At 43.1% G+C, this 25,060-nt stretch overlaps 1 protein-coding gene and 1 pseudogene across 1 annotated transcript in view; both read left to right on the top strand.

Moving 5' to 3' along the window:
• The first annotated feature begins 13,136 nt into the window (after positions 1–13,136).
• LOC125461234 (syntenin-1-like) overlaps positions 13,137–25,060 on the top strand; it is a 34,920-nt gene continuing 22,996 nt past the window's right edge. Inside the window, exon 1 of the mRNA XM_048549753.2 lies at positions 13,137–13,300. The gene's annotated coding sequence lies outside the window, so the exon portion shown is untranslated. The remainder of the gene's footprint in view (positions 13,301–25,060) is intronic.
• Positions 16,915–17,013, top strand: LOC132210766 (U6 spliceosomal RNA; annotated as a pseudogene).

The following is a 25,060-nucleotide window of genomic DNA, read 5'->3' as shown; positions in this document are numbered from 1 at the left end:
CCTTGCACATTTCAAACTTCACCACCCACCACCCCACCCCCGCCTTACTCCTTGAACCTGTGTCCCCTTATAGTTGATCCCGTCACCGGCAGGGGGGGTGGGGAAGAGAAGAAGAGAGGGAGGAACCTCTTTCACTCTATCCATGCCATTCGCAATCTTTTAAGCTATCAGGCTCCCCCCTCAACCTCCTGCGTTCCAGTGAAGAAAACGCAGCATATCCAAAACTTTCTTCATTGTTTGAATTGTCCATACCAGGCAATATACTGAAACCTTTTCTGTACCCACTCCAAAGCATCTACATCTTTCTGGTAGTGTGGTGACCACAACTGTACATAATATTCCAAGTGTGGCCCAACTAAAGTTCAATAAGGCCACAGCATAACTTGTCTGTCTTTACACTGTGCCCCTCCAGCGAAGGCAAGCATGCCAAGTGTCTTTCTTTTATCATTTTTTCTACTTGTGCTGCCACATTCTGTGGACCTGCGCACCCAAATCCCTCTGCATATCAATACTCATAAGGGTCCTGCCATTCACTGTATAATTTCCACCTGTACTTGGTTGGATTAAACTCTGCCATTTTTCTGCCCATGCCTCCAACTGGTTTATATTGTGCTGAATCTTTTGACAATCCTCCTCGCTTTCAGCATTTCTACTGATCTTTGTATCCGCCACAAACTTACTAAATAGACCCAGTTCCATTTTCTTCCAAGTCATTTATGTAGATCATGACCAGTAGAGGTCCCAGCACTGATCCCTGTGGAAAAACACTTGTCACAACCATCCATTTTGAAAAGCATCCTTCCACTGCTACCCTGTCTCCTATGTCTAAGCTGGTTCTGTATCCATCTTGACTGCTCACTCCTGATACCATGCGACCTCACCTTTTATACCAGTCTGCCACGAGGGATCTTGTCAAAGGCTTTACTGAAGTCCAGGTAGACAATATCAACTGTTCTTCCCTCCATCTTCCTCACCTCCTCAAAAAAAAATCTTGATCAAGTTAGCAAGGCACAACCTCCCTGCACAAAACCATGCTGTTTATCACTAATCAGTTCAATTGCTTCTAAATGCATATAGATCTTGCTCCCAAGAATCTTTTCCAATAACTTACCCATCACTGACGTGAGACTCTCAGGTCTGTGGTTTCCAGGGTTATCCATTAGATTTCTTAAACAATGGGACAACACTGGCTATTCTCCAGTCCTCTCGGGCCTCACCTGTGTCAAGAGAACTTACAAAGATGTCGGTCAATGATCCAGCAATTTGTTTTCTTGCTTCGCTCAATAACCTGGGATAGATCCAATCAAAACTAGGAGACGTATCTACCTTAATACTTTTAAAGATGTACAACATCTCTTCCTTTTTAAGAGCAACATGACTTAGAAACTTGACACCGCCTTCCCAGAGATCATCCTCCATCAATTCCTTCTCTGGTGAATACCGACACACTATTTATTTAGGACCTCACCTACTTCCTCTGGTTTCACACACACATTCCCTCCTTTACCCTTGAGTGGGCCAACCATTTCCCTGGCTACCCTCTTGATTTATACATATAAAAAAACCTTGGGATTCTTCTTAATCCTCTTTGCTAACAACTTTCCATTACCGTTTTTAGCGCTTCTAATTTTATTAGAAGGATGTCATCTAGGTAAATGGGTGAATGTTGAAAAGTGCTCGGTCATCTGCTGAAAAATTGAATAGGCTGATGACACCCCAAATGGCAGTCTCATCTAAGTGCTTATAGGGTGTATTAATTATAGCATATTTCTAGGAATCCTGGTGTGAATGCATTTGCAGGTAAGTAGAGCTCACATCCACCTTTGTGAACACCTGCCAGCTTTCTGAGGGATTGGGTATTTATCCAGCTCTAAACAAGTGGGAAGCCCTTTTTTTAAAAGTCCCCACAAAGGCAAACTGACACTTTGGGCATCAAAATAGGTACAATCAGTGCTGCCCATTCTGCAAATTGGACTGGTTTGATGATTCCTTCACAGTTTAGCCTGATTTCTTCCTCTACTTTTGTCCATAAGGTAAATGGCAATGAGCAGCCCTTGCAAAATTATTTCCTGGTCAACGTTTCCTCGGCTCCACTGATAGTCTGTAAACTGTACTGGAAGGCTTCTGGGTATTTAGTTAGGACTTCACTCAGACAGCCATTTTCTAATTGAAAATTGTTGAGCCAATCAAAGTGAATCTCTCACAACCAATTTCACCCCATTAAGCTTGGACCCAGGCCTCTTACTTCAATCACTGATAACTGAACCAGCCACTTTTCTAAGAGACTAGAACTGAAGTTGTACAGATAATCTGTAAAGGTTACCCAATGTAGGTCCTCAGCCCAGCTGAGGCCTTGCTAAAATTTAAGGATGGAGTCGGAAAAAATTATATTACAGGTAACAAGGTGTAGAGCTGGATGAACACAGCAGGCCAAGCAGCATCATAGCAGCAGGAAAGCTGACGTTTCGACCCTTCTTCAGAAAGCTTTCCTGCTCCTACGATGCTGCTTGGCCTGCTGTGTTCATTCAGCTCTATACCTTGTTATCTCAGATTCTCCAGCATCTGCAGTTCCTCCTAAGTCTGAAACAAATTTTATTACATAGAACATAGAACATTACAGCACAGCACAGGCCCTTCGGCCCTCAATGTTGTGCCGACCTGTCATACCGATCTCAAGCCCATCTTAACCTACACTATTCCATGTACATCCATACGCTTGTCCAATGACGACTTAAATGTACCTAAAGTTGGCGAATCTACTACCATTGCAGGCAAAGCGTTCCATTCCCTTACTACTCTCTGAGTAAAGAAACTACCTCTGACATCTGTCCTATATCTTTCACCCCTCAATTTAAAGCTATGCCCCCTCGTGCTCGCCATCACCATCCTAGGAAAGAGGCTCTCCCTATCCACCCTATCTAACCCTCTGATTATTTTATATGTTTCAATTAAGTCACCTCTCAACCTTTTTCTCTCATGAAAACAGCCTCAAGTCCCTCAGCCTTTCCTCATAAGACCTTCCCTCCATACCAGGCAACATCCTAGTAAATCTCCTCTGCACCCTTTCCAAAGCTTCCACATCCTTATAATGCAGTGACCAGAACTGTACACAATACTCCAAGTGCAGCCGCACCAGAGTTTTGTACAGCTTCACCATAACCTCTTGGTTCCGGAACTCAATCCCTCTATTAATAAAAGCTAGAACACTGTATGCTGCTTTAACAGCCCTGTCAACCTGGGTGGCAACTTTCAAGGATCTGTGTACATGGACACCGAGATCTCTCTGCTCATCTACACTGCTAAGAATCTTACCATTAGCCCAGTACTTTGCCTTCCAGTTACTCCTAGCAAAGTGCATCACCTCACACTTGTCTGCATTAAGCTCCATTTACCACCTCTCAGCCCAGCTCTGCAGCTTACCTATGTCTCTCTGCAACCTACAGCATCCTTCGTCACTAACCCATCCTTCTACGCCCTCATCTAGGTCATTTATGAAAATGACAAACAGCAGTGGACCCAACACCGACCCTTGCGGTACACCACTAGTAACTGGTCTCCAGGATGAACATTTCCCATCAACTACCACCCTCTGTCTTCTTTCAGCAAGTCAATTTCTGATCCAAACTGGTTCTGCCATTACTGATATGGCTATGCAGTATCAACCTCCTTAAAACAGATGACCATTTAACCAGGTGTATGTTTTGTTTGATTTGGATGTTGCTAATCAATTTAACTGTTCCAAATCAGATGGAGGTGGACTTCTGGGATATGAACTCTCCTGAATACCAGCCGATGAGTTCTCTTTCTCAGTTTAGAATTAGGATAATTCTTTTATTGTCTTAAGTCTACATACCAGCCACAACTACAATGGCTTACAATAGTCAAGATCCCTGAAGAAGATTTTAACTCTTTGGCTGAGGCTTGATTTTATTTAGGGGTTTTGCTGTGGACGAACCGAGAGTGCTTCTGATCAGAGTATTTCTTGATTGAGGCTATGCAATTGTCTGCACTCAAGTGATGTTCCCTAAGCTCAGTCTGACTCACTGGGGTGTCCATTTCCATCTGAATACCCTGTAACTTGTACGTTCCACTTGCCACATTTTGAAAAAGCCAAGTGTAGGGCCAGTTTGAAATCCAGTTGAGCTTCAGCTAAGAGATAACAAAATGTAGAGCTGGATGAACACAGTAGGCCAAGCAGCATCTCAGGAACACAAAAGCTGACGTTTTGGGCCTAGACCCTTCAGAGAGGGGGATGGGGTGAGGGTTCTGAAATAAATAGGGAAGGTGGGGGGGGGGGGGGGGGGCGCAAGACCGAAGATGGAGAGGAAAGAAGATAGGAGAGGAGAGTATAGGTGGGGAGATAGGGAGGGGATAGGTCAGTCCAGAGAGGATGGACAGGTCAAGGAGGCGGGATGAGGTTAGTAGATAGGAAATGGAGGTACGGCCTGAGGTGGGAGGAGAGAATAGGTGAGAGGAAGAACAGGTTAGGGAGGCAGGAAGAAGCTGGGCTGGTTTTGGGAGGCAGTGGGGGGAGGGGAGATTTTGAAGCTTGTGAAATCCACATTGATACCATTGGGCTGCAGGGTTCCCAAGCGGAATAGGAGTTGCTGTTCCTGCAACCTGCAGGTGGCATCATTGTGGCACTGCAGGAGGCCCATGATGGGCATGTCGTCTGAGGAATGGGAGGGGGAGTTAAAATGGTTTGCGACTGGGAGGTGCAGTTGTTTATTGCGAACCGAGCGGAGGTGTTCTGCAAAGCGGTCCCCAAGCCTCCACTTGGTTTCCCCAATGTAGAGGAAGCCACACCGGGTACAATGGATACAGTACCTCATTGGCAGATGTGCAGGTGAACATCTGTTTGACATGGAAGGTCATCCTGGGGCCTGGGATGGGGGTGAGGGAGGAGGTGTGGGGGCAAGTGTAACACTTCCTGCAGTTGCAGGAGAAGGTGCCGGGTGTGGTGGGGTTGGAGGGGAGTGTGGAGCAGACAAGGAAGTCCCTGAGAGAGCGGTCTCTCCGGAAAGCAGACAAGGGTGGGGATGGAAAAATGTCTTGGGTGGTGGGGTCGGATTGTAGATGGCGGAAGTGTCGGAGGATGATGCGTTGTATCCGGAGGTTGGTGGGGTGATGTGAGAGAATGTGGTGGATCCTCTTTGGGCGGTTGTTGCAGGGGGAAGTGTGAGGGATGTGTTGCGGGAAACGGTCAAGTGCGTTCTCGACCACTGCGGGCGTGGAGGGGGGGGGGGGGTCCTTGAAGAATGTGGACATCTGGGATGTGCGGGAGTGGAATGCCTCATCCTGGGAGGCGGAGGCATAGGCATTGGGAATAGGGGATGGAATTTGTGCAGGAGGGTGGGTGGGAGGTGGTGAATTCTAGGTAGCTGTGGGGGTCTGTGGGCTTGAAATATACATCAGTTTCTAGCTGGTTACCTGAGATGGAGACAGAGGTCCAGGAAGGTGAGGGATGTGCTGGAGATGGCCCAGGTGAACTTGAGGTTGGGGTGGAAGGTGTTGGTGAAGTGGATGAACTGTTTGAGCTCCTCTTGGGAGCACGAGGTGGCACCGATACAGTCATCAATGTACCGGAGGAAGAGGTGGGGTTTGGGGCCTGTGTAGGTGCGGAAGAGGGACTATTCCATGTAACCTACAAAGAGGCAGGCATAGCTTGGGCCTATGCGGGTACCCACGGCCACTTCATTTGTCTGTAGGAAGTGGGAGGAAGCAAAAGAGAAGTTGTTAGGGTGAAAAAGAATGGGAGTTGGTTTACAATTTGAAAGCGTTGATCTCAATATTAGTCCAGAAGGTTGTAAAGTCCATAGTGTGAAGATGAGATGTTGTTCTTCCAGTTTGCACTGTGATTCACTGGAACACTGCAGCATGCCAAAGACAGACATGTGGGCATGCAAGCAGGATGTTGTGCTAAAATGACCAGCTATGGGAAGGTCAGGGTCATACTTGTGCACAGACCGGAGGTGTTCTGCAAGTAGTCACCCAGTCTGTGTTTGGTCTCTCCAATAGGGGCAGCACTGTGGCTCAGTGGTTAGCACTGCAGCCTCACAGCGCCAGGGACCCGGGTTCGATTCCAGCCTCGGGAAACTGTCTGTGTGGAGTCTGCACATTCTCCCTGTTTCTGCGTGGGTTTCCTCCAATTCTCCCTGTTTCTGCATGGGTTTCCTCCGGGTGCTCCGGTTTCCTCCCACAGTCCAAAGATGTGCAGGCTAGGTGGATTGGCTGTGCTAAATTGCCCGTAGTGTTCAGGGGTGTGAGGGTTATAGGGGGATGGCTCCGAGTGGGACACTTCAAGGGGTGGTGTGGACTTGTTGGGCCAAAGGGCCTATTTCCACACTGTAGGGAATCTAATCTAATTTAGAATGAGACACATTGGGTGCAGCAAATACAACACACATGATTGGAAAAAGGTACAGGTGAAATGCTGCTTCACCTGGAAAAATTGTTAGGCCCTTAGGAGGTGAAGGAGCAGGTGTTGCACCTCAGTGCTTAAATGGGAGGGCGCTATGGGAAGGGGTTGGAGTTAGTGGTCAATGAATGGACTAAGGTGTCCCGGAGGGAACAGTCCCTGTGAAATGCAAACAGGGGAAGTTGTGTTTAGTGGTGGCGTTCTGCTGAAATGGCAGAGAATGATTCTTTGAATATAGAGGCTGGTGGGATGAAAGGTGAGGACAATAGTGACCCAATCACACTGTTGTGTGATGGGAAGGGGCAAGGACAGAAGCACAGCTGATAGGTCAGATGTGATGGTGGGGGTGGGGAAACTAAAGAAGCAAATCATCTCAGCACTGTTTTCAAAAGGTGGTACCATCCAAAAAGATATGATGCGGGCAAAGGAAGTGGGAGAATGGGATGGATTCTTTGCAGGACATGGGGTGTGAAGAGCTATAGTGAAAGTAGCTATGAGAGTCAATAGCTTTATAGTAGATGGCATTGGACAGTTTATTCTTAGAAATGGAGGCAGAGAAGTCAAGGGAAGGAAGGAAAGTGTCAGAAATGGATGATGTGAAAGTTATAAAGAGGTGGAAATTGGAGGCAAATGAACAAATTTTTCAAGGTCCAAGCAGGAGTATGAAGAGGCTTTGAAGCAGTCGATGTCCTGAGAAAAGACTTGTGGGAGGGGGGCCAGTGTAGGACTGGAACAAAGATTGTTCCACATGCCCTATAAAGAGGCAAGCATCACTGGGATCTATGTGGCTGCCCATAGCCACTCCTTTGACTTGGCAGGAGAGAGATGAATTAAAGGAAAAATTGTTCAGTGAGAAAATAAGTTCAGCCAAGCAGAGGTGAGTAGTGATGGATGGGAATTGTTCAGGCCTCTGGTCAAGGAAGAAGCTGAGAGCTCTCAAATCACCCTGATGGGGAATGAAAGTATAGAGAGATTGGACATTCAATGTGAACAGGAGGCAGTTAGAACCAGGGAACTAGAAATTGTCACTATGGTGGAGGGCATTGGAGGGATTGCAGAGGTAGGAGGACAGGCATGGACAAGTGAGTTTGTAGCATCGATTAAAATTGGCAGGTACTATATAGGGACATGGCTACAAAGGGATCAGGGCTTGGAACTAAATATCCAAGAAAACATGACCTATTGAAAGGAGACTCAGAGGTGGGGGGGTTGGTGGTGGAGTTGCCTTGCTAGTAAGAAATAAGATTATATCAATAGCAAGGAGTGATACAGAGGCAGAAGGCAGAGAATGTGTGTGTGGAGTTGAAAAACTGCAAAAGATAAAAGACTCTGATAGGAGATAATGGGAACTGCAGATGCTGGAGAATCTGAGATAACAAAGAGTGGAGCTGGATGAATGCAACAGGCCCAGCAGCATCTCAGGAGCACAAAAGCTGACGTTCTGGGCCTAGGCCTTTTCTTGATTAAGGGTCTCGGCCTGAAACATCAGCTTTCATGCTCCTAGGCCTGCTGTGGTCATCCAGCTCCAGACTCTGATAGGATGTGTGTACAGGCCACATTCCATTAGTCAGGATGTGGGGAGGAAAATAAATCAGGAGATAGGAAAGCCATGTAAGAAAAACATTATTACAATCATCATGGGGGACTTCAACGTGCATGTGAACTGTGAACATCAGATTGCTATTGGATCCCAAGGAAAGGAATTTGTGGAATATCTGAGAATTGTTTTGGAGCAGCCTGTGGTACTGCCCACTAGGGAAGTAGTAATTCTGGATTCAGTGATAACACAGTGTGGAGCTGGAAGAACACAACAGGCCAGGCAAATCAGAGGAGCAGGAAAGTTGATGTTTTGGGTCAGGACCCTTCTTCAGAAGGGGGGAGGAGCTGGCCAGAGTTGATTGAAAGGGGAACTGAGCAGGGAAAGCAATGGAGCAGCAATGAAAAAGTTTCTGAGGGTAATTCAGGAGGTACAGCAGAAATTCAACCCAAGGAAGAGAAAGCATAGTTAGGCGAAGATGAGTCAACCGTGAATGACAATAGGAGTCAGGATAAAAGAAAAAAGGAAAGCATACAATTAAATGAATATTAGTGGGAAGCCAGCAGAGGATAAGTAAAAAAGCAATAAGAGGGGGAGAAGATGGAATAGGAGAGTAATCTTGCTAGTAATTTAAAAGAAAATTACAAGAGTTTATTTAGATATCTAAAAGATAAGAGAGGCGCAAGAGTGGACATTGGACTGCAGGAAAATGAGGCTGGAGAAATAGTAATAGGGAACAATAAAGATGGCAGAGGAATTTAATGGGTATTTGCATCAGTTTTCACAGTGGACAACACTAGCAACATACCAGAACTTCAAAACAGCCAGAGGGCAAAGGTTTGTGCAGTGGCCATCACTAACGAGATGGTGCTGGGGAATCTGAAAGGTCTGAATGTGGATAAATCAAACACCTGATGGACAATACTCCAGAGCTCTGAAGCAGTTAGCAGAGGAGATTGTAGTGGTATTGGTGGTGATCTTAAAAGAATTCTGGAGTCGGGAAGGGTCCAGAGGACTGGAAAATGGACAATGTAACACCCCTGTTTAATAAGGGAGGTTAGGAGGAGACGGGAAACTATAGGCCATTTAGCCTTACCTCAGTCATTGGTAAGATTTCAGAGTCCATTGTTAAGGATAAGATTACAAAGTTCTTTACTGCAAAGTGCACGGTAAAATAGGGCTGAGTCAGCCCTGCTTCGTCAAATGGAGGTCATGCCTGACAAATCTGTTAGAAGTCTTTGAGGAGGTAACAAACAAGTTAGACAAAGGAGAGCTAGGAAGTCAAATGCAATGTTAGCATTCATTTCAGGAGGGCTACAATACAAGAGCAGAGAGATGAACTGCTGAAATTGAAATGGCTCTGTTCAGACCATATTTGGAAAACTGAGCGCAGTTTTGGGCCCCATATCTAAGGAAAGATGTGCAGGTGTTGAACAGAGTCCAGGGCAAATTTACAAGAATGAAGGGTTTGTCATATGATGAGCAGTTGGGGCTGCTGGGTCTATACATAATGGAGTTTAGAAGGACGAGGGGAGATCTGATTGGAACTTTCAGAATACTGAGGGGCCTGGAAATAGAATGGATGCATTTTCTCTAAAAAGATGTTTCATTCGAAGATGATGTTTCCAATATTAGGTCAGACTAGGACAAGGGCACAGCCCTAGAGTGAAGGGATGACTCTTTAGAACTGATATGAGGAGGAATTTCTTCTGCCAGAGGATGGTGAATGTATGAACTCATTGCCACAGAAGACTATGGAGTTCAAGTTATTGACTGTATTTAAGATAGATATGTTGTTGATTAGTAAGGGGATCAAGGTTTTGGGGAGAAATCAGGACAATGGCATTGAGGAACATGTCAGCTAAGATTGAATGGCAAAGCAGACTCAACTGCTGAATTGCCTAATACCGCTCCTATATCTTATGGTTTCTACTACAGCTAACATGGGTCCATAAATCCACTTCAGCTTTTCTACAGATTCATTATATTTCAATAATTAAAGCTCTTTAGTTGTTGTCTTTCACATCACAGTAAGAAAGAATCAAGCATGTTGTTACAGACAAATTTGCTACAAAGGGAAAAAGATAGGTAGAAAAACAAGCTGTAAAGCAAACAAAGAATTTGCAAACATGTACAGATAAGTTAGGTAAGTGGATAAAATTTGGCAAATGGATATAAAATAATAAAGACATCCATTTCACCAGGAAGAATAGAAAATGGAACATTACTTAACTGGAGACAGACTTAGAATGCTGTGGGGGGGCCTCTTTGTAATTCACTCAGGGTGAGGGCATCACCAGCTAGGACAGCATTTATTGTTCAACCCTAATTGCCCAGAATTAAGAGTCAGCCACGTTGCTTTGAGTCTGGAGTCACATATAGGCCAGAGCAGGTAAGGATGGCAGTTTCCTTTCCTAAAGGACATTGGCAAACCAGATGGCTTTTTCCTGACAATTGGCAATGGTTTCACATTCATTCATTGCTAGATTCTTATTTCCAGATTTTTATTGAATTCAAATTCCACCATCTGCGATCGCAGAATTTGAACCCTGGTCCCCAGGGCATTAAATAAAAACCAAAAAAAACTGCAAGTGCTGAAAATCAGAAACAAAAACAGAAGCTGCTAGAAAAGCTAAGCCAGTCTGGCAGCATCTCTGGAGAAAAATTGCAATTAATGTTTCAGGTCGAGCGACCCTTCTTCAGTTCTGAGATCATTCGACCCGAAACATTAACTGTGATTTCTCTCCAGAGATGCTGCCTGAGCTTTTCCAGCAATTTCTGTTTTTGACCCCAGGATATTACCTGGGTCTCTGGATCAACAGACCAGCAATAATACCACTAGGCCATCATCTGTCCTAATAGCCTGGATGTCATCATACATAGATCACAAATAGTTAGCAGACAGCTTCAGCGAGTTGTTGGGAAAGCATATCGAATGATGGGCTTTATTGCAAGAAGGTGGAACTTAAAAGAAAACAACGTGAGAAAAATCACAAGCATTAAAAAACATGTTTTTCTTTACTTGTTTTGAATTTGTTACAACAGTACAGGGTATTGGTGAGTCTGCATCCAAAATCCAGCATATAATTTTGATCTCCTAAATCTGGGAGAAATAGACTTATCCTGAAGGCAGCTGGAGGGGTTTACAGAACTGAATTGCTTTAGTGTAATATATATTTGAATATAAAGATATTTTATGAATAAAGTGTAGTTTACAAATTTAAAGAAAAGCTGAGAGGTCTCTATGCACCATCAAACACTACCCTCAAAAGCAGCTGCACTGGCAAAGAGACTGTCACTCATCTCCTTCTCAAATGTCCCTTTGCAAAGGAAGTCTACAGAGAGATGCAATGGTTTTTGCCAAGGTTTGTCTTTTAGCAGCTCTGTGATCCAGGACTCTGTGCTCCACAGGTTGTTCTCTGGGGTGCACACTGAAACAAACATCAACGGTGCCTGGAGAACTATCAACTTGGTGAAAGATTCTCTTTGGTCTGCTCAAAACATGTTGGACAACTCTTTGGGCTGGAATAACATTCCAAATTCCAAGGATACACCACAGCTCGGGACAGCAGCCCCCAAGGCACAGTGGGGAAAGGCCAATATCTAAGGCATTTTTACCAAAATATAATGAGAGCCTGTTCAGTTACCAGACTGTCTCGTTGCCTCAAATGTAAACAGTGACTTACGTAGTAAGAAATGCCTTTGATTTTTGCAAATATCAAATTTCAATGTTTGTTTTTCTTGATATGCAAAGACTGTACAGAACTGCTTTGGTATCTGTGAACATAGGTAAAGATTTTCTTATGAATAAAATATTTTTTGAGCAATGAAAGAAAGTCGAGGGGTTTGGGGGTTGATAACTGGGACGAAGGGATGTTAAATGATGGAACATTGAGCAGGATACAGTGATACAAGTTAGAACCTCGAAGAATGAGTGAATCCGTTTGAGACTTGGGGACTCAAAATCGTCAATGGTAGGAGGATGTTTCATCTCAAACGGAAAAAACCTAATTTCAAAATAAAGGCTCTCTTCCATTTAAGAAGAGGAGGAATTTCTTCCCCGAAAGGGTCATTAATCTTTGAAATTCTTCTACCCAACAAGCGCGGGGGGGGGGGGGGGGGGCAGTGAAGAGGGAAGTGGCTGAGTTATTGAGTATATTTTAGGCTGAGCTAAGGAGATTTTTCAAGGGAATTCAAAGGCGGGGGAGAGAATGTATGAACTTAGGGCATGATCAAATACCCCATTATCTTACTGACGGTGGGGCAAACTGAGGAGCCAAATGACCCACTCCCGCTCCTATCTCTTTTGTTCAAGGGCAACAAATGATGACATAGCTGCAAAAACTCAGCAGGCTTGGCAGCATCTGTGGAGAGAAAGCAGGGTCAACGTTTCGGGGGTCCACGCTGGAATCTGATTTCCAGCATCCTGTTATTTTTCTTAATTGGCGGTACTTCCCGTTTACAGAAAATTGGTTTTAAATTAAAAAAACTGGGGGAGACAAACAAAATGTTTGTTTTCCAAAAAAAAGACATGTTTACCCTCCCTTGTTTTCAACACTTGTTTATGAGGATTAAAAATCTGGCGAGTTAGGGTAAAGTGGTTGCCTGATTTGGTGAGGTTAGGTGACGGGATACCCTGGGAAGCAGCCGAAACGTGAGACCCAGGCGATTCCAGTGCGAAAAAGCTCTCCTTGTTGAGGCAGAGAGAGAGAGAGAGAGAGTTCTTTTTACATACGATTCAAAGAGGGAAGTAAGCGTCTCTGTAACTGACTTACGAGTTTTAAATGCTCCCCTCCTTCCGTAACCCACTCTGATGGAGGTTCGAAGACTCCTTTTTGAGTTTTATAGACACATTCCGAATGCATGAGTAGTGGGGAAGCCAACCTAGCCAATAGCAGCATCCCAGGAGCACGGGGGCTGACGTTTCGGGCCTGGACCCTTCATCGGAGAGGGGGATGGGGAGAGGGAACTGGAGTGGATGGGGAGAGAGGGGGAGGCGGACCGAGGATGGAGAGTAAAGAATCTCTGATGAAGGGTCTAGGCCCGAAACGTCAGCTTTTGTGCTCCTGAGATGCTGCTTGACCTGCTGTGTTCATCCAGCCTCACATTTTATTATCTTGGAATCTCCAGCATCTGCAGTTCCCATTATCTCTCTCTCCTAGCCAATAGCAGAATCTGTTTTCCAATTGCTCTCTTCCGGCTTCCTCCTCGCACTTTTGTCGGTGGGATCCGCCTGCTCTGCACGACATTTCTAGGCATTATTCCTGCGTTCAAAGTCGGAGGGGGGAAAAAATCGAATTAAAGTGACTTTCATTTTTCTTAAAACAAAGCTAAATTCTTCTGAGGTGAGTTAACTTTTTTTCCCCCCGTCTCTTTGGCCAAGATTGTTTCTGTTTTAAATCCGTCTCGTTCTGGTTGAGGGTTTAGTTTCCTTCTCTTGATGAATTCTCCCCCGGTTTCTCCGTGCCGTCCTGGGCGTCAAACTAAAACCTCTGCTCTTTAACCCATAAGAATAATATTTAGAGTGACTGACTAGCTGTGACCAACCAGTTCATGGTACGAAGCTACCTATGACCCTCAGATGAAAATTAGCAGCTGCAGAGAATCTGGCTGCAAATTCTCCAAGGTTTGAACTCCTATAAGTCAGTTAATTAAACAATTAATTTAGAAACGTTTGGGTACTTTGCAAAAGTCTTGACATCATAATATGGCCCCTCGTCATATAGGTCCGTAAATGTTTCAATGCAGGCTCAGTGACAGTCTGTCCCCAGTTTAAACCCCATCGACCTTTTTATTCCAGTATACAAGTAGCTGATTAATCGAAATTAAGCGGTGCTGTGAAGCTGATTCCCGCCCTAAGCCCCACAAGATGTCTAACACACACCAGCATTAACAGCTTCTATTTATTTATTAGGCAGGGGCGCAGCAACAGGAGTGGGAAGCCAGTCTGGTTTTACACGGTCAAGTGTTCAATGAAGTCAATTGCAACAGAGGCCCTTTGTCATTACGCCCGCTTCATGTGGGGGATCTCGCCGTGATACTTCCTGGTTTAGGTGGTATATTTACAGGGAGGTTATGGGGATGTAATGGACTGTTAATCCATACACCCAGCTAACAATCTGGGGACTCGGGTTTGAATCCTGCCATGGCAGGTGGTGGAATTTGAATTCAGTAAATATCTGGAATTAAGAATCTAATGATGACCATGAATCCATTGTCGATTGTTGGGAAAAACCCATCTTGTTCACTAATGTCCTTTGGGGAAGTAAACTGCCATCCTTACCTGGTCTGGGCTACACGTCACTCCAGACCCACAGCAATAGACAGCTGCCCTCTGGACAATTAGGGATGGGCTGCCTAGCCAGTGACACCCTCATCCCATCAGTGAATAAAGGGGGGAAAAAGTCTACTACTGCTAATAGGAAAATGGGAGCAGGCCTAGGCTATTGTTTAGAGTGGTCAGGAATTGGAACTGTTTGTGCATTCAGATAACTACAAGCCTGAATTTCTGTATGAAGACAGACTCTTCGGCAGTTCTCCTTTTTTAATGTTTCCCATCCTGTGAAAACTTAAACATGTACCCAAATATCTTATGTGTATTACTCCAGTGATCCTAATAATAAGTGATGGTTGCAAATCTCCCAATGAGTAGAATCAGGATCCTGATGCTTTGTAGAAAGGACTTTTTTTCTGTCTTATTAAATCTTCAACTGCTAGGAGTGGTATCTGCAAACTCTTTTTGAGTATATTTTTTCATATTCTAATGGACACCTTTTGAGATGTACTGTAGGTGTCAATTTCCATTTTTTGTTTGAGAGGCATATTTATGGAACAGACTGAAATCACTTGGTTTATTGAGTCTATGCCAGCTATCTGCAGAGCAACCCAGTCAGAAGTATTTCTCCACTCAATCCCAGTGGCCCTGAAATTTTATTTCCTTCAAGAGCCTTCCAGATTTCTTGTAGACCATGTCAGCTTATGCAGCCTTTGAGGGCATACAGTTTCAAACCAATAAAATTTGCTGTACAATAAAACTTCTTCCTTTTATATCCTCCCCATATCTTCTCCCAAAAAGCTTAATCAGTGACCCTCAGTCTTTGTAAGATCACCTAATGAAAACACTGTCTCTTTGTCTACTTTATCCAAGCTGACATACTCTCTTGTATGGAGCTTTCAAATCTCCGTCAAGTATTGTGTGTTCCAAGGAGAGCAACCCCTGTTTGTTCAACCTGAACTGATAACTAAAACACCCCCATTCTTGGTACCACTGTAGTAAATTTCCTCAGTGCTTCTAGGGAACTTCTCAATCATCTTAAAATGTGGCCACCAGAATTGGATGCAGCTCTCTATCTGTGGCCTACCCAGGAATTTTTGGAGCTTCAATGTGACCTTTCTGCTTTCCTCTCTCTCTTTATGTAGCTCAAGTTCCGATATGCTTTGCTAATTGATCTATCAATATGTTCTAATATCTTCAAAGCACGAAGCACAGGCACTCCAGATCCCACTTCCTGCACAATATTTCGAACTATGTCAAAGATTATATATTGCCTCTCCCACACTCATCTGTCAAAATCTATCACTTGGTATTTCTCTGTATTAAGTTCCGTTTGCCCCATTTTTGTTTTAATTGATCATGCTTTGCATTTGCCACACTTTCCAGTTTGGTATCATTGGCATACTTTGCAATTTTGTGTTGTGTTCCAATAACCAAAAGCCAGTCATCCTTCTGGAACACAAAAGATGACCTGGCCACTGACTAGAATATCTCCTGAAGAATACTTTTTAAATAAAACACTTTACACTTTATGGGCGGCATGGTGGTTCAGTGGTTAGCACTGCAGCCTCATAGCACCAGGGACCCGGGTTCGATTCCAGCCTGGGGTAACTGTCTGTGTAGGAGTTTGCAAGTTCTCCCCGTGTCTGCATCGGTTTCCTCTGGGTGCTCCAGTTTCCTCCCACAGTCCAATGATGTGCAGGCTAGGTGGATCGGCCATAGCTAAGTTGCCCATAGTGTTCAGGGTTGTGTGGGTTATAGGAGGATGGGTCTGGGTGGGATGCTCCAAGGGGCAGTGTGGACTTGTTGGGCCGAAGGGCCCGTTTCCATACTGTAGGGAATCTAACCTAATCCTTCAGTGTGGAAAAACAGCCAATTACTTATTTGTTTCCCATTCCTATAACTGCCAGTCAAGCCTGATCTTCTATTTTAGCGCAGTTAGTTTGTTTTATCATTAACTGTGGTTATTGCAATTGTAACCCTCTTTTTTAAAAAAGATCCTCCTCTCCTAATTTTTTTCTGTTTTTATGTAGAAGAAATGAATAGGTTTATTTGACAGTTAGTTGGTTCCTTAGGTTTGAAAGTTACAAGGAAAACCCAGTGATGACACAACAAATAAATCATAAAACAAAATCGAAGAATTCCTACAGTGGAAATGGGGAACTAAATACATCTTTTATTATTATTATTACTATAAATGGCAGCCAGGAGGCTGGTGAAGAGTCACTTCCACCTCTTGCTTTCCAGTGTCCCTCAGTCAGATTCTAGTTGACCCATGCAGGAGCAATCCTTGTAAATTTACCAGAATGTCGAGACTTGCAACAACATACGAGCTCCTTTGGTGCACCAATTCTGACAAATTAAGCCCATTGTCTTGTAATCGCACCCCCCCACCCACATTTCAGACTTGCTCTTATATTGGTATGTTTCACCACTGTTAGGTTAGACACATGGTTAAGAAAGGACACATTGTTTGCCTGGTGCAGCCACATTCCTTTGTCAAACTCTGCATTTCATGGGTTCACAATTCCAGAACTGGAATATTGGAAAGTTTCAATCTATTTTTCAAGTTAAGATGAATTGGTGCCATCTTTTGTATTTCACGTAAGATTGTGCAGTGATGCTTAAACAGAAGGTCACGGCTATACTGTGTGCACGTTTTCGAGTCACCATATCCTAAAGGAAGTTCTGTTTGGCAGCACATATACTAAAATTGGAATGATACAGAGAAAATTAGCCCCGTACAAAGACGGCACACAAATTTGTGAAGCCTTCCATATTTTCAAGGGAGCCCTGTTGTGGTGCAGTGGTAATACCCCTACCTTTGGACCAGCAGGCCACGTTGAAGTCGCACCTGCTCCAGAGGTGTTTAACAACACCCCTGAACAGGTTCATTAGACAAATGGGTTAAATTAATTAAAGGAACAAGATGATGATTTGCCCCCTTGATCAAGAATCTATCATTGTCTTAAATGTGTAGAAGTACTCTGCATCTGCTGCTGTCTGTTGGAAGGAGTTCCACAGTCATTGAACGCTCTCAGAAGAAATTCCTCATTGTCTCAGTCTTAAATTAGCACCTCTTTATTCTGAGACAATGCCCTCTGCCCTCTAGCTCTAAACTCTTCCATGAGGGGAGTATTCTTTCAGAATTCGCCTTGTGAAACCCCTTAAGAATCCTATATGTTTCAATGAGATCACCTCTCATTCTTCTAAACTCCAGAACCTAAAAGTTGGTTTTACATTGTCAGGAAGACAAATGCAATTCAATATCATATCTTCCTAGTGGAAGTTTTCAATGATTTGCACATATAGGACACCCTGTCACTAAGTAAACACAGGGTTGTCTTTTAAAGTAATGGAAGTGTTTCTTTTAGGTTTGAAAAGGAACAACTTTGAAATCTGATTTAGGATTGTTGGAGAGATGTTTTTGACTTTTGGTTGACATCTGCATTTCCACAACAAAATAAGCTATTGGCTAGAAAGCTATTAACTCCAGGAACAAGATTATTTCATTACTGGCAATTCTGGATCTGGATTCCTATTAAAGTGAAATAAAAACTGTTCGTGTTTTTACGGTGCCTTTAATTCAATTTTACCTCTTGAAGTGCTGCACAAAAATTGTACAAACAGAATTTGCCACCACATCAAATAAAATTATCACTGAAGAACAATTTAGTCAAAGAATTTTAAAGGATGAAAGAGTGAGACTCCAGGGTGAGAATTCCAGGGCTTGGGACCCAGACAACTAATGGCATTACTGCCAGTAACGGAGTATTGAGAACCAGGAATGTGCAAGAGGCTAGAACTGCTGACAGTATTCTTGGAGTGTTGTAGGCCAAGAAACGTTAAAAAGGTAGTGTGGGCTGGTGCCAGAGAGAAATTTGGAATGGATGAAGATAATTTTTTCGTGAAGATTTGTTAATTTGAGTCATACAGAGAAGTAGTGGATTCAGTCTTGGTTTTGGATTTGGTTGGCAGAGTTTTGATTGACCTCAAATGAAATTAGGGTGCAAGGTAACAAACCAGCTAGGAGTGTGTTAGAATAGTCAGCTGCAGCAAAATCAGAATGTGGGTTTCGACAGCATTTGAACTGAGTGGTGAAGACACCATACTGACGTTGCTTGTAATATCAAAATGGCTGAAGTCAATGGGATTTGAGGTTGTAGCCTTACTCGCTAAGCCTATGTGTTTGATTGCAGACATTTTGTCACCCTGCTAGGTAACATCGTCAGTGTGCTTCCAGTGAAGCATTGGTGCTTTTGTCCTGCTTGTAATTTATATGCCTCATTTTCCTGGGGTGGTTGGCATCACTTATGGTTTTGTTTTTCAGTGATTTATGTATTGGGTCCAGATCAATGTGTGTGTTGATGAAGTTCTAGTTGGAATGCCAGGTCTCCAGGAATTCCCTGGCATGTCTGTTTGGTTTGTGCGATTATGGATGTGTTGTTCCAGTTGAATTTGTGTCCTTCATTGTCCGTGTGTATTCAGACCAGTGAAAATTGTTTGTGTTTCTTGGTGGTTTGTTGGTATTCGTATTCTTCTTGTCAGTTTTCTTCCAGTTTGGCCTTTGCAATGTTTCTCACAGCCCTTGCATGGTATTTTCTGCATTATGTTAGTTTTATTGGTTGTGGGTATGGGATCCTTCACATTTGTCAGTAGCTGTTGCAGTGTTGGTTTGTGGGCTACCCTGATACCTAGGGGTTTGAGTAGTCTTGTGGTCATCTTATATGTCTCTGATGTACTGTAGGGTGACTAGTGTGTTTAGTGGTCTGTCGTGGAGGTAAAGGCGGATTGTGCTTTTTGGGTATCCATTCCCTTTAAAAAAATTAATTCCTGACAGCCTGTTCCAACTGCCTGCCTCCATTTTCTTTCAGAGTTTTTATCTAATCAACCCGTTCAGAGATGTCAGGAGCAGGTGAGAATTGAATCTGGTCCCCCCCAGACGAGAGGCATCTGCACTACCACTGCACCATGAGAGCCCTGTGTTTCCTTTTATTCTTTCTCTTTTATCCAATAGCAAAAGACTCACTGGGTTTTTATAGCAGCATTTGTAATTTTTTAAATCAAATCAACCTATTCAGAGATGTTATTAAATACCTGTGCAGCAGGTGTGACTTGAAGGCAGCCACCTGGCTGAGAGATAGGGGCAGTATCACCACCACGAGAATCCTGTGATTCCTTGTGCCTTGTCTGGCACAAATCTACCTCGGATTTTATGGCCGATTCAGCTAGCATCTACACTTCTGTCGTTCTTTGTGTGAAGAAAAGTTTCTCTTTCAAATGGTCAGTGTCTAATTTTAATATTATGTCCCTCCATTCCAGACCACCGCCCCACCGGTAAATGTTTCCCTCTGTCCAGCCCATTAATTCCTTTATTTAAAAATAACTTTAAAAAATTATACCAAGCCATTCTTCAATCTTTCACATTGCAGGGAATATGAACCTAGTTAGTAATTTCTACTTAACATCACACTGCATTTGAGTTGCATTCCCAACTGTTTAGATTTGATTCCCTGAAGAATAATCTTGTGAGTCTTTGTTGTAGTTTTTTTCAAAACTCAGGGATGATCAGTGAGTTACAAATTATGGGATAATACAGCACAAGTGACAGTTCTGTCCTTTGTAACTCTTTGGAAGAGGTATCCAATTAGTTCTATACTTGAACTCTTTTCCCAAAGCTCTGCAACTTTTAATTTTCCAAGTATGTCACATTCCTCCTCCTTGTTGTTTGAATCCATTACAATGCACTCTGAGGCAGCAAGTCCCTGATTTGAAAAAAAATCACTCCACAAGGAACCATCAGCCCTTAGCTTTATTTCTTACTCCAGTAGCGGAGGACAGATGTCTCTTTTCTGAGTTTCAGAAAAGAACAACTAAATCTACTTTATTTTAAGAAGGCTTTTGCAATCAATAAATTACTTCCAAAGTGTACTTGCTACTGTTACACAAGCACATAGATCCAGAGCCAAGTTACAGACAGCAGGGACCCTTAACCTATAAATGTGTTTCAGGCAATATTGATTGAGGGGTGAATGCATTCACCTGGAGCTAACAAGAGTTTAGATTAATGTGTTGTTGGAAAAGCAGTGTCAACAATGCAGAATATCCTGAATACTGCACTGAATGGTCGGTCGAGGTTACATGCTTTGAGCAGGTGGGAGATTTGTACCTCTGATGCCAATGAATGTAATTAATCCAAATTGACAGGATGGTAGCAGGGAAGACTGCGACACCAGACTAGTAATCCAATGGCCTGGGCTAATGGTCTGAGAACATGGGTTCAGATGCCACTATGACAGCTGGTGAAATTTGAATTTGATGGATAAATCTAGAGCTATGAGCAAGGTTTGGTGATGATGATCATATACATTGTCTTAAAAATCCACCTGGTTCACTGCTATCCTTTATGGAAGTATATCTGCCATGCTTACCTTGTCTGGCTCATGTGACCCCACATTTAATTTTAACTTGCCTCTGAAATGGCCCAGCAAGTCACCCAATTGTGTCAAGTTACTATAGATACCAGAAGGACAGCAGTCCGAGAAGGCAGCTCGCCACCACCCTCACAAGCTCCCTTAGGGATAGGCAACAGCCCATGAATTTTTTTAAGCCGCTATTAAATAAGCAAGATTAAATAGAAAAAAAGCAGCTTGTTCAACCAGTTTGAACTCATGAGATGGGGCAGAAATTATGAAGCCTGAATTGATATTTTTGTGATTCACTAAATTCCATTGAGGTTCCTAAAGGTTAGTAAGGGATTAACTGGATGCTGTGAAGTAGAGCCAAGCTATAGACCAGAAAATTTGACATCATTATTAGGAACAGGTTTTGGTAGTGTCATTTAGTCTAGTGTATGACTCATCTAGACATGACTTGAAGTGGGATTTGGGTGAGGTAGAAGAGTAGCAATTCCCTTTAGACCTCAGTACCAAAGCACTGAGCAATAAGTTGTTGGGGTTGGGGTGCGAGGATGCAAATGCCACATTAGCATTAAACACATTAATTGTCACATTTACGTTTCAATCTCTGCACAACAAGGTTCCATAGATAACAAAAAATGATAGTTGAGGCATATTTGACATCCATCTGACAGTTCATTGCTCCCTCAGTATTCCACTGAAAAGCTATCTGAGAACTTATTGATCAAATTGTGGAACAGAACTTGGAAAGGATAAAGGATGCTATGGATGAGTCTCTTTCCACATTTCTGGCAATTAAATTTTCTAGTGTCACCAGATGGTGTAATAATTGAGGTACAATAACAAAATAGCTGATCTTGTGGTGAGATGTTAAATTACTGTGTTTGGTCTTGTACACAAAAAGCATCAACTGACTCTCTAGGCTGCACAAATGCACATTAGTGATATGTATGACCTCTGACCTAAAGTTAGGCTAATGAACAAACCAATTAGACATATGTTAGATTAATTAAAATGATCAATTTCCTTAAGCCTAATGAGACATGATAGCCTAACTATTCTTCCATTTGTTGTAGTTACGATCCCATAATCACTGTAATCTGATCATTCACACCATAGAGGAGCCCAGTCAGTGGGTTTATAATAAATACCAATGAATAGCGCATCCCAAAGTTACACAGAGGAATGCCAGAAAGTGAAGAATTAGAGATGGACAATGTAAAAGTTATACATTAAACGTGTGAACCATAGTTAGTGCAATCATCTGGATCAAGGTGTAATCAAAGACTAGGTTGACAGAGTATTAAGTGAGAGTATGAGACAGGTTAAATGGACTCAGATCAAATAAATCCTTGGCAAAGAGAGCATTTACCCTGCAGAGGCAAGAGTAGAAATTTGGGAGACTGTCATGACCATTGTTCTGGAGTCAGATGACATTGATGGACATGCCAATGGATGGGAAACAAACCAATGTAGCTACAAGTGGACTTAGAAAAACCCTCTCCACCCTTACCCCCATTCCAGAAGTCAGTTTGTAGACAATACAAAATTAAGAGAGTTCACTTAGATAAGAAAGTTCAGCAGTTATAAAAGTGGAGTTGGAAATGTTTCTAAAAAAAATGCCACCATTCCCCCTATTGGATCACAGGGTTGCTCTGTTATTGGAGAGACAAATTGGACTCAGTTAACCTGAGGGTCACCACGCCTGAGGTGAGCGGAAAAAGTTGAGAAGGACAGTCCTTCATGGTAACTTCAGCAAATGTAGGCATAGAACCCACGCTGTTGGCACTATTCTGCATCACAAACCAGCCATCCAGCCAGCTGAGCTAACTAATCAGGCCAAGCAGGAAGGCTGATGTTTCTGGCAAAGACCCTCTTTCAGAAGAAGATTTTCTGAAGAAGGGTCTAGGCCCGAAATGTCAGCCTTCCTGCTTCTCTGATGCTGCTTGGCCTGCTGTGTTCATCCAGCTCTACACCTTGTTTTCTCAGATTCTCCAGCATCTGCAGTTTCCTACTATCTCTGAGATAACTAATCACTGGGTTGAGATTATATGCATCTTATTCATTGTGAAAATAGAGACAAGAAAGTCAAGTTCTAGAAGTAAATTTTAAAAGTTTAGCTGAATGAGGTGTTTCAAGGCTGGAGTATCAAATCATTTTATTTGTCTTTGATCAGAAAAGCAACTGTGATCATGAAGGGTCTAGGCCCGAAACGTCAGCTTTTGTGCTCCTGAGATGCTGCTTGGCCTGCTGTGTTCATCCAGCCTCACATTTTATTATCTTGGATTCTCCAGCATCTGCAGTTCCTATTATCTCTCTCCATTATCTGTGATCTAATGATTACTGAATCTTGTGATGTTCAGTGAGTTAATTCCGGATAGAGTTTGGAATGAGTTACAAAGGAGTTGTTTGTGTAGTCATTAGGGTGCTGTGGCCCTGGGGCATTAAATTGCAATTTGTTCACTGGGAGATGTTTGTATCTCAGGAGACAACAATGGCAAATTGTAAAATGTGTTACTCCCTTTTTAAGAGTCAACCATTTATTTGTTATTGATCAAGTTTTTAAAAGGTAAGGGGGTCCAAAGCTGCTGCTTTGTTTCATGGTTCAATTATGAGGATGTGACGTAGCTGTTTTGAATCTGTGTTGACCCTAGAAAGAGCTGTTGGGTTGTCAACTCTGTTGAGATATATTCCTGAAGATTTCATCATGTGATCTGTTCCAAGATTGCAGCAATTAGTCATTAAATAGATCTGCCGTGCAAGGTGTTGCTGTCCCATGCCATTTTAGAAAGCAAAAGACTCATTACTGAATTGAATGATGTTTGGTGATCAACCAAAGGGCCTCCTCACCACCCCCCCCCCCCCCCCCCCCCCCCCCCCCCAATTTTCATGTCTCCTTACCAGATATAAAAATAATGTTCACACAAAAGTGGCAAAAAAACGTTAAGTGTTCCAATGATTTTTCACCGGGTTTGCACACAGATGTCACCTACAGATTAGCTATAACTGAGAGATTACCTTCAATTTCTGGAGGACCCAATCAGATCCTGAGGGGTGGGAACTCTAAGAGCTCTTTGTGGGCTCTTGGGAGGGAGATAGGAAGCAGAAAATGGCAGTAATGGAAGTGCATTTTGAACTGTTCCATTACTGTGCAGACCATCTGAAAATGACTGGCAGAGGAAGTTTAGCTGGACTATCTGTCCTACCTCACACTTGGAACTGAAGCAACCTAATCATTTCCAGCCACCCACCTTTGCTCCCCTCACCCTCCACAAACCATTACCCACAACCGAGCAACCTTCCAACAGTGGTAAAATATCCAAGAAAAACCCAAGGGCAGATAATGAAAAATGTGTGTAATCCTATTCCACCTACAGCTATATGAATCAGCAATGTGAGCGTAATTATTTGGAAACTTTTTTTTCAAGCTTGCTTTGAATGACCACACAGCCACCCACAAAGTTTGTAGAAGCCAAAATGACTAATGATTTCAGAAGACATTTGTATAGGTCGTTGGGGAAAATAAAGTTGTATAATTGTAGGGCTAGAGAGAGGGAATGGGCCTGGTCTGATTTCTTTTGAGAGAATTGGCAATAACTTGAGTGAGGGAGAGAAACAATAACAGCTGGAAAAGACACAAGCCAGTCTGACTTACCTTGTATGACTAAAAATGGACCTCCAGGTTAATCAGTATCTTCAACATTCAGTTCTCCTGATTTGCTTTTTTTCTGTTTTCTCCCTCTGGTGTAACAGATTGTTGAGTCATAGTCATACAGCACAGAAAGAGGCCCGTCGGCCCATTGTCACTGTGCCAGTCGTCAAACACCTATCTATTTTAGTCCCATTATCCAGCAATGGGCCCATAGCCTTGTCTTCTATTTGGCTCGAAGGCCATTGAGGAGATCACAGGACTACATGTTATCTGTGAAGATACCATTCATGACACAGTTAAGAATAGATCAAGCTTACAATTGAAGATGTACAGAGTCAACAACAAAATTAAAGCATATTATTATAATAAAAGCCAGTACTGTGTCCTCATCCTCACCAGCAGTTGCTGAGTCCAGGATGTCATGTATGAGCAAACTGGGGAGGGACTATAATGTCTGACTGAGAGAGAGAGAGCAGAGTCAAAGGCTGTGATGAATACAGGAACATAAGAACTAGGAGCAGGAATGGATGACTCCTGCTCAGCCTTCATCAGAAACAGGAAACTCATTAAAATACACATCAGATTAGTTGGTGGCAATGTGTCATTTGCATTGTTAAGATATTCAGTGCATCACTACAAAGTTCATATACCAACCTCTACTCCATAGGACAAAAATAGGTTCATATTCAAATTGGAGATAACAAGGTGTAGAGCTGGATGAACACAGCAGGCCAAGCAGCATCAGAGGAGCAGGAAAGCT

This window comes from Stegostoma tigrinum, chromosome 19 (assembly GCF_030684315.1).
Source record: "Stegostoma tigrinum isolate sSteTig4 chromosome 19, sSteTig4.hap1, whole genome shotgun sequence".
NCBI lineage: Eukaryota > Metazoa > Chordata > Chondrichthyes > Orectolobiformes > Stegostomatidae > Stegostoma > Stegostoma tigrinum.
Note: the sequence above shows the minus strand (reverse complement) of the source record. Positions and strands in the feature narration are given on the sequence as shown.